Raw genomic sequence first — 10,868 nt, 5'->3', positions numbered from 1 at the left:
TGGTAACTCTCGGTCAATTTGTCTAGTTCCCAAGCCGGTTCCGGTAAACGCCCCCCTCTGAGACTCCCCTGGTTCGAAATTTGAAAACAACTTTTCGTCTTGATCTGGGGCCTAGGCCAAGGTACCTCTGACCAAAATTTGGTAACTCTCGGTCCACTCGTCTGGTCCCAGGCCGCACACAGACAAAAAAACACAAACAAACTCTTTTATTTTATTTATATTAGACAGCTGAATATACCCATTCTTCGCATGGGGGCAGTATTTGGAAGACAACGACTGTTGAAGTATTACCATTCATTTCTGCGACCGCAAAAACTATGAATCTGACACTAATATCGATCATTTTGGATTACTTTTACGTGTCTCGGAATCCAACCCCCTCAAGGAGGCATTTACAGGGGCATGTAAAAGTGGTAGGAAATGGCCGATATTACTGTCGAATTCATAGTTTTCACTGTCGCCGAAATCAATGGTGAAACTCTGATCTCATTAACTTCCAAATTCACCCTATTCGGGCCAGGGTTCACCGGGGGGCGGATACCGCCCCCTGAGACCCCGCTAACTCCCGGCCCGCATACAATTGTAGCTGAATTTGCAATGAAAGTGTCACCATTGATCTCAGCGACCTCGAAAACTATGGAATTGACACTAATATCGGTCATTTTGGATTACTTTTACATGTCTCGGTATCCCCTCCTCCCCCCGCTGACCCCCGGCCCGCATGCAATTGTAGCTCAATTTGCATATCATCGCTAATGGAATTGTCACCATTGATTTCAGCGACCGCGAAAACTATGGATTTGACACTAATATCGGTCATTCTGGATTACTTTTACTTGTCTCGGTATCCGACCCCCCCCCCCCCGGTGACCCCAGGCCCGAATAGGGTGAATTTGGAAGTTAATTTGATCAGAGTTTCACCATTGATTTCAGCGACCGCGAAAACTATGAATTCGACAGTAATATCGGTCATTTTCTACCGCTTTTACATGTCCTTCTAAGCGCCCCCTGAGACCCCCTGGTTCGATTTAAAAAAAAAAAAAAGATTCGTCTTGATCTGGGGCCTCGGCCAAGGTACCCCTGACCAAAATTTGGTAACTCTCGGTCCACTCGTCTGGTCACCAGGCCGCATACAGACAGACAAACACACAAACAAACTATTTATTTTATTTATATTAGACTAGATAGATTCTTGCAAATTATGCCAGATTTTCATATTATCTTTCCGAACTAATTTTAAAGACCCGCTTCTATATATATATATATACAGTATATCTATATTTATATCTATCTATATCTATAAACGCAGGAATTACCCCCTAAATAACGCTCCTGGAGGACCCCTTTCTTAAAAAATTTGCTGGGGAAACACTTGTAGAAACTTCAGTTTTCGTGCCAGACGATTACCGAGACCTGATGAAAAAAGAAAAAAACTCCTTTGGCGATCGAATTAAAAAAAAATAGTTCTCCTCGGGTTAGTATTCACTGAGAATATTTTTATAAAATCTAAATTTGATGGGTAAATCAGTGGACTTTGAATACATCCACATCGTATCCACTGAGTTGCAAAATTGTGTACCTCCAGACATGGGCGGCCAAAGAAAATTTTCTAGGGGGCATCTTCAATGTTTGCTATATTAGTCTGGCATTTAATGTGCATGGTTTGTTATATTACGTATACATTTTCGTGAGCCAGGGAGGTTCATTCTTATCAAACACGGAGATTATAAAGGAGCAGATCTACTGTACAAAATATAATAAAAACATCTCTTTCGGATTTCTATCATCCCGCAGTCCAACCCCGAGACGGAAACATAAGAGCTAGGCTTTTTGTTTTTAAACAAGATAACGTGCCCAGCGAATGCTTTACATTGTGAAGATTATATTAGTGAAAATTAAACGAATATAATTTTACGATATACATATTACTAAATGTTGAGCTCCCCGTTGCTACTGTATGTGGTTAGCGTATGCGCCTTTCTCGAACGAGGTTTGATTCATGGTAGGAGCTCACGTTTTTCAAATCCGATTAAACTAAACTTTCACGTCTTGTAGAGCTTTGCTCCTGAAAATGACGCTAAACTATAATCTAATTTAATATTACTAAATATTAAAAAATAATGACTTACCAAGGTGACGTCAATTTGGCAGTCATCAAATCCATTTTATACCTTCACTTAATCCAGTGGATATTAATTTAACAATTACAAGACAAACGCACATATAAATACTCAGAAACAAGCACATACACACGTACACATACACAAATATGAACACTTCAAATCTATTTACATGTGGTGGTCTGCGCTGCATCAAGCACTGTTATCTTCGTCATCATCATCTCATGTATCTGCATTATTTGATTCATCCACAGATTTGTTATTTGTACGCATCATTCATTTTAGCATTTTCGGGAGGGTTCAGGGTTCTTTCTTCATTTAAAGAGTCGGTTCTCTGTATTGGAAAGAGAATCAGGGGAGGAAGGGGGAATTTATATTTTATGAATGGATAACATTTTAAGAAATATATACAAAACATGCCGCTTCCGACGCAGCACTGAAGCATTTCTGACGATCATACCCCCTCCCCTCTCAAGTTGTAAAGTGAGAAGGGACAGAAACATCCCAGACACTCAGGGTTCAGTTGACAATAATAAAACTATGAGTAAGTAAACATCTTGTGCAGAATCACGTTTTGCTTATTTTTGAACATTTCTGTGAATTCAACAATACAACAGCGGAAATACTAACTGGTTTTATTACTCCAACCATTGCTTCAACTAAGGAATAATTCCCAACGGTCAGTGAGTCATCTAAATTTTCGTTCTTTTTCTGTTCTCCAGAGGAAAGAACGAGATTCTGCCAAGATGCTAAAGTCAAGATGCTAGATGCTAAATAGGAGTGAATTATGCTAGATCTAGCACCAAGATGCTAGATATGGCTTCACTGGCGGGCTTTGATATCTACAGAAGTTTCTGCAAACGCATACAAAGAAACAATAGCACAATAGTTTCGATAACGTCTGTGTGGTCCTTCGGTAGGCTACACATCCGGTAAGAAGCTCAATCCTAATTTAAAATTGGTAGAAGGAGAGTAGTTTGGACTGCATCCCTGGCAAAAACAAAAGACTCGTAGCCGGCTTGTATAGATAATTGAATTCAAATTTTCAAGTATCCATTTACTGAATGCCCATATCGTTGTTGCATGCATTTGCATGCATTATTTAATAAGTAAATAAATTACACAAACAATTAATTATGCCAGTGATAAACGGTGTTTATTGGGGAAAAAGACCTCTCCAAACAATGAAGATTAATCTTAGACTGGAGAAATGGTTATCCTTCGTTTTCATTATCATTTGGCCATGAAACAAACGCCTGACAGATATACAACCCCTATATACAACTTTGTGATGATGGAATATATAACTCGTAGGGTATGATGCTTTACTTTTTCAAAAATTTCAGTACTTCTAGTGAAATTATATTTTTAATTTTACGTCCCACGGTTATGCCGGTTAGGCTAAAGGAGACGGTGATGATGAGAAATGAATGAAATGGTGGAATGAAGAAAGTGGAAGGAAACGGGAGAACCCCGAGAAAACCCACGAACACGATGTTTGTCCACCACAAAATCCACACAGCGCGATCTGGGATCGAACCAGGGACCCTAAGCGCCGGAGGTGAACGCTCTACCACTGAGCCACTGCGCCCCCACAGTGCTTCTAGTGTACCCCTAAAAATGTAATAAAGAACTAATGGCCATGTTTTTTTAATATTCAATTAGAACTAGACAATTTAAAAAGAAATTGGAATCGACAAATGAAAACGGCACGTTTCTAGCACTTTTGGGTTCGAGATCTCATTGTTGAAAGGATTGGAGACAAACATATAAACTCTTCTTTGAGGAGAAACATATACGCGTAAATCTAGTATTTTAATATATAGATAATTGGAATAGTTTTATTTTCGAGTGCTATTTTTAATATTCGCAATATTGAAATTTTTGAACTTACATTTTTCGTTGTGTTTGAAAAAAAAAAGATATATCATTACTAGTAAAATTAACCTAATACAAAGATATTAATTTTTTCAATTTTTCGAAAATACAAAAAACGTTTTTTTAGAAAAAAAAACAGGTTCAAAATTTCCGGAAATTTGACAACACTAGTTCAGACACACTTGTACTTTGCCCAGCATTAAACTCTGATCTTAGTTCGGACGCAGTTCACTGCCTGTTCTGTTTTACCAGTCTTCCTAGCCTCCAACGTCCGACATCTGTAATGAGGTAGGGGGCGCTCAACCCCTCAACATTTGGACGTCTTTTTCCCTTGGTTTCGCCACTTGTTGAAGACAATCACCTCAGCACTCCTCGAACACCTGACAAGTCCTGCAGTTTCCTAAATTATCGTGCCGACTGTTTCTGAGTGAGTACTTTCTTCAAAATAATATTAAAAATTATAGAAAGATTTTCGAGACATTCGAGTCGAGTCGAGATTTTAACCAGCTGTCTCGACTCGAAAATTCGAGTCGAGAAATACGTTTGTCTCGACTCGTCTCGAATTTTACAAAGTGTGTCTCGACTCGAATCTCGACTCGAATTCGAGTCGAGATTCGAGACATGTCTCGACTCGTGCGCATCCCTAACCAAAGAAAATGAAATTATGTATAGATATTATATAGACTCTATGTAAAATAAGACCTTTCGTGTTTCTCAAGTGTCCCTATCCGTTTTGCTTCAAATTCGGCTCATCAACAGCAAACTGGAAATAAATCAACACCTGTTTTTGTTTATGCGGAAAAACATTGTAAGGGTTAAAGGTGCCTCCTGAAATACTATAAAATACGCTATATTGTTTGTGCTTGTAGTTGATCTGCCAAATTTGAAGAAATCGGATGGAGGCACTTGTGAAACACGAAAGGCAACATTTTACATATCTAATATCTACATACAATTTAATTCACTTCGGTGCACTCCTTCCGCCACTCAATGCCTCGATCCACTCAACAGTTTTTTTTTTTTTTTTTTTTTTCAGGAAAATCGAAACACTTATTCCCTCATTTTATGTCTACAATATGTGTGTATGTACAATTTCGTTGACTTCGGTTCACTTGTTTTAGCTTTCGGACGTCAACTTTCAAAATTTTGGGTGGGGGCTTTTTTCTCCCTAAAACAGTTTTCTGCACAAAATTTTTTAAAAAAAACGTATTCGTTTATTTTTTGACTACTGTTCATACACGAAGTTACGTTGCAATTCTTCATGTCCTTTACACGCATCTGACATACTGTTACTAGCACTTTTGATATTTCGTGATGAAAGCTTTGAAGGGGTCGGTGCGCCACCTAACCGTTTCTTCCGATTTCATTCACTTCGGTTCACTTCTTCTTGCCTTTTGGGAGTCAACTTTCAACATTTTGGGTGGAAGTGTTTGCCCCTAAAACCGTTTTTCTCCAGAAAATAAAAACCCGTATTCATTAACTTTTTGGTATTGTTCATACACAAAGATTCGTTGCAATTCTTAATGTCCTTTACACACATCTGACATATTGTTACTAGCACTTTTGATATTTCGTTATCAAAGGTTTGGAGAGGTCCATACCCCACTCAGCTGTTTTTCCAGGAAAATAGAAACCCGTATTCCCTCACTTTACATCTGCAATATATGTGCATAATCTCATTCACTTCGGTTTACTTCTTCTTGCCTTTCGGGGATCAAGTTTCAACATTTTGGGTGGGGGCTTTTGCTCCCTAAAACCGTTTCTCCGCAGAAAATAAAAACCACGTATCCGATTATTTTATGTGTAGTATCTACCTGCCAGATTTTATCAAAATCGGAGTGTTACACTTGGGAAGTGTTACTTGTTAGTAGGAAAGTTACCTTTCAAGAAACCGAGGTACGTATCAAAGCAGCACAAGCTTATACTTTAATACTCTCATAAACTCCTTAAAGAAAAACTTAAGAACTTATCTCCTCATCTCTGAAAGTAACTGTTGTGACAAATATTTAGATTTTGTAAAGCAAATATTTTAACCAATTTAGAGCTAATTTGAAGAAGGGTTATTTCTTCCCGAAATACATTTTTCAACGGTTTCTTTGGAATGAACTCTGTCGAATATGGAAACATACACACACGCACATCTGGGTTGTTTCATAGTTGTATAAACTTCTTACCAGACTTGAAACTGCTGTGAAAATGCTGAAGTTTGAGATTTTGCTGTCGAACAAAATAGAAATGTCCTCTTCTGAAAACGAGCTTACTTACTTTGAAGATGTTATTTGTTTAGCATACACTTTGCGAAATATATTTTCTTCTTGAATTGTTAACGTCTCTCAACTTCAATCCATTGTTTCAAAAGATAACTTCTAGAAGATTTTTCTGGTCCATTTAGTTGCAGTGCGACATCTTTGTCCAATTTTTGTCCGCTTTTGTCCACATAAGTAAAATATGTATTATTCAAATTAACAAAAGAGGGCCATTTCAAAATTTCGGTCACTTTGATCACCTAGAATGACACCTTCAAATTCGAATTTTAACTAGCTCAGAATTTTTACCAATTTACGTCCATTTTTGTTCACCCAAGAAACAGTTTGTTCCATTCTAATGAGCGAGGGGGGGGTCATTTCAAAATTTGTCCACTTCGATCACTTGTAATGCGACATCTTCAAATTCGAGTTTTAACAAGCTTAAAATTTTGTTCGATTTTTGCACATTCATGTACCAGAAACAAAACGTTTTGTACCATTAAAATAAACGAGGGAGGGTCATTTCAAAAATTGGCCACTTAGAATACCTGTTGAGCGACATCTTCAAATTCGAATTTTAATTAGCTCAGAATTTTGTCTAATTTCCGTACATTTTTGTACCATCAAAAATTTTGTTCCATTCAAGTTAAGAAAGGAGGGCTATTTCAAAATTTTGGCCACTTCGATCATCAGCAGTGTGATATATTTAAATTTGAATTCTAACTAGCTTTGAAGTTTCCCTATTTTTTGTAGATTTTTGTACCACCAACATAGTTGAAATTCAAATTTGAAAATGTGTCACTGCAGATGATCCAAGTGGCCAAATTTTTAAATGACCGTCCCTGGTTTATTTCAATGGTACAGAATTTATTCTTCGTGGTACAAAAATGTTCAAAAATTCGACACAATTCTGAGGTAATTAAAATTTGAATTTAAAATTTGAAATCTCGCACTACAGGTGATCGGAATAGCCGAAATTATTGAAATGGTCCTCCCTCGTTTATTAGAATGGTACATTTTTTTTTCTTGGGGTGGACAAAAATGGACAAAAAATGGAAAACATTCTGAGCCAGTTAAAATTCGAGGATGTCGCACTACAGGTGATCGATGTCGCCGAAATTTTGAAATAGTCCTTTCTCGTTTATTTGAATGGTACGATATTTTTCTTGGGTGGACAAAAATGGGACAAAATTGTGAGGTAGTTAAAATTCAAATTTGAAGATGTCGCACTACAACTAAATGAAAAATATTTTTCTTTTGGTATTCTTATACTGTCACAGGACACACAATTTAAGAGATGGGTGACGTGGAAATTTTATTGTAGGTGATTTGACATCGTTATTTATATCTTCTTCCAAAAAGGTAACAGTCATGCATCACTACCGGGAGGATGAATGACTCACCCCTTTTCTTATTCTCCTTTCACATGACCTTGAAAGATATTCTAAACCAACAACAATGAACCATTTCAAGATCTTGAGTCTACCTTAGAAACTTGAAATTTCATTTATTAGGAAAGTTGTTGGATGTTAAAATTTTTCAATTTGGTTGTTTCTTTAAATATGCGTTTAAATGCATTAACGACATAAACATGCATTAACCTCCAAAATATGCACTATAAAACTGCTACTTTATTCCAAAACACCTGAAACGAATTTCTGTTTAAAGAGCGTATCAATATCACATCAGGAAAAAAATATGCAAATATGCAAAAATCCGAAGTCTAATTGTCATCTATTCCTGCGTTCTGCTCGTGTTTTCTTTTGGTATTAATTCAATCATGTTAAATATTGTAAAACATAATTTTGTTTGCTTTAACAGACTTCATAATAATAATAATTCAACATCTCTAGTAAAACTTAAGAACACTTAATGGGCGGTGAAAATAGTTTGCTCAGACAACACAAACATTAGAAAAATTATTAAACTTTGTGAACACAAAAATACATATTTAAATTGTATATTATAATTGTATTTTGCTAAGATAACGCTGAAATAGAAAGTATTTTGGACAGCTTTATACAGTAGTCGTTATGCACAAATTACAGCCGTTGTGGGGCTGTAAATTCCAGCAGGAACCAAACAGACATCAAGCCCACTACCTTCAATATAGGATTCTAGGGAACGTAAACATGCGAAGGCAGTGTGGAGTTCACCCAAATGCAGTATGAATTTTCCTCTCATATCCTCGCGGGCCATGAGTTTCTGTGCTTTCTCGTACAAAGGCATATCAAGAGTTACAACACATGGCGAATTGAAGCCCATAACTAAATCACAGATGGTCGTGCATTCATCAGGGCGCTAAATAGTCCTGAATATTCTGTGGGTGGAATTCTTAAAATGGGTGCAATAACAGAAACGTTGGTCTTGTTAACTGGTTCGGACAGAAAAGTGTTATACGATGTCCAAGGAATGATGAACTCCGCAACAGGTTTTGGCCCAGAACGTTCATTTTCTTCTTGTGAATCACATAATCACATGTGTTTGAATTTGTTATGCATGCACATGATGACAGGGGTGGATCCAGGACGGACTTCCGGGGGGGGGGGGTTGGATATATAAAATAAGAAAGTTTCCTCTTCTGGGGGCATTGCCCCGATCGCCCCCCCCCCCTGGATCCGCCACTGCATGATGACATAATCCACACAATGTCCTTGTCATTGCACATCTGTAGTTCGTCGCTTGGTTTCAAAATACAACCTTTGTGAGTCTGTGGCTGAGGAACTGGAGCTGAAAACTGACGAATGCACACACTTGGAGCAAGTTTTTCGTGACTGATCTTATCTTTAGGATTAAAATGCAACTTCGGAACCATCGTTACTTCATTGGAATACTGCTTTTGATACATTGCGGTGCAAGTTCCGTGTAAAATGTCTTAGCAAACCACACTGGCTTCTCTTAAACTGTGAATGGAGGTATATGAACATTATCATACTGTCTCACTTCTGTCTGCATTGCATGGGCAAATCTAACTTCAATTTTCATATAATTAACTCCAATTCCATAGTTCTCCAATACATTTACGAGCTGTTTGCTTCTTGTTTTATGATGAATAAGTAGCGGAAGTCCAATGGTTAATAGTGTATCACCTTCTCGAAAATTGCTATCGTCATGTTTTGGATGATAGTTAATTTGACGATCATATCTACAGCTAGCGACAACCAATTGGCATAAGTTGTTCACGGCTTTATTAACTTCTTCAGATCATCGTATTGTCTGAATCTCTGACTTACAGCCTTGTATCAGCAAACGCATGAACTGTGGAGGGATTGGCGGAGAGCTATACCCGTAAAAAGATCCATCAAATTTCCAGTGTTCACTGGCAAGGATTTCGTCACAAATTATTTGTGATGCTTTGAGTACTGCAGTTGCGTCAGCATGAGAAATGTTTTCGCAGCTATGAACGGCCTTTTCAATCGTCTTGGAAGCGCCGAGATTCTCAGGAGCGTTCATTTGTGGTGGATGGACAAAGTTCACATTCGGTAACTTCTTCTGTATTTGTGATTTCAGATGACGCTTATAGTTACCATCAACTATCTTTCCACTTTTCTCAGAGAGAAGATTAAGATAAGTTGTATTGACATCCCGCATACTTATTATAGCATCTTTATCCCGTTAAAATGTGCATTGCAAGATATTTACTGTAGTAATTCGATGTCAGCCAAAACGTCTGCCGAAGATGTTAACAATCCAATTTCATGTGGTTCTGATAAAGATTTTCTTCTTTCAGCATACATCAAGCATTTTAAGTGGTATTTCATGTCAGATGCAATTGCGTCCACGGGTTCGTTCAGCAAGGCGAGAAGGCGGCACTTCAATTCATTAGAACTATTTTCAACAACGTTCTTAATTTTTTGCCCCTTGGACAACGTTTGCACTAAATGAAGTTCACCCTCAGCCTCTTGACAAAATATGCATTTGTTTTTGTCAAATGAAAAGGTAGAAGAACTTGTTGAACTTGGAGCATCCACTGTTGTCTCCGAACTTACACTATTCACTGTTAATTTCGATGGACGTCCTCTTTTCGCAACCGTAGGCACTACGGATCCATGTTTTAAAGCCTCTTTATATCTCCGCTTCGATTTATCATAGTGTCCTTTGTGAACTAAATTAGAGTAACAGACTTTGTGGAAGAATGCTGCCTTTTCCTGTAGATGCTCAGGAGATAACGTTTTAAGAAGAGATGCGACCACTGAATACTGAATATCACCAAATTTGCTTCTGTCCACTGCAATTGTTATTAGCTTTTCTAGTGATTCAAGAGATGGATTTCGAGTTACGTCTCCTCTTTTCTGGTCCTGGCATAAGATACAGAGATTATAATCAAGTTCTTTTCGGATTTGGTGACTCCATCTTGTAAGTTAATTACACAGTTCCATTTGTGAAAATACAAGAAAAAATTGGGGAAACACTTTTGAAACGAAGAGTAAGTCACAAGAGGACTAAAGATAACAAAGCAAGTGATAAGATACAATACTTACGTTGCAATTGAAATTCGGCAAGTAACCACACAGTTTCCCCTGCTAACTGTGAGTAGTTCCACTTTCCGCCGCACTTATATACTTTGTCCGTGAACTAGAAAGTTCCAGAAACTTCCATTGGATTCTAATGGAACGTTCTAAAA

This window comes from Thermobia domestica, chromosome 18 (genome assembly GCF_964235325.1).
Source record: "Thermobia domestica chromosome 18, izTheDome1.hap1.1, whole genome shotgun sequence".
NCBI lineage: Eukaryota > Metazoa > Arthropoda > Insecta > Zygentoma > Lepismatidae > Thermobia > Thermobia domestica.
This window is presented reverse-complemented; position numbering follows the sequence as displayed.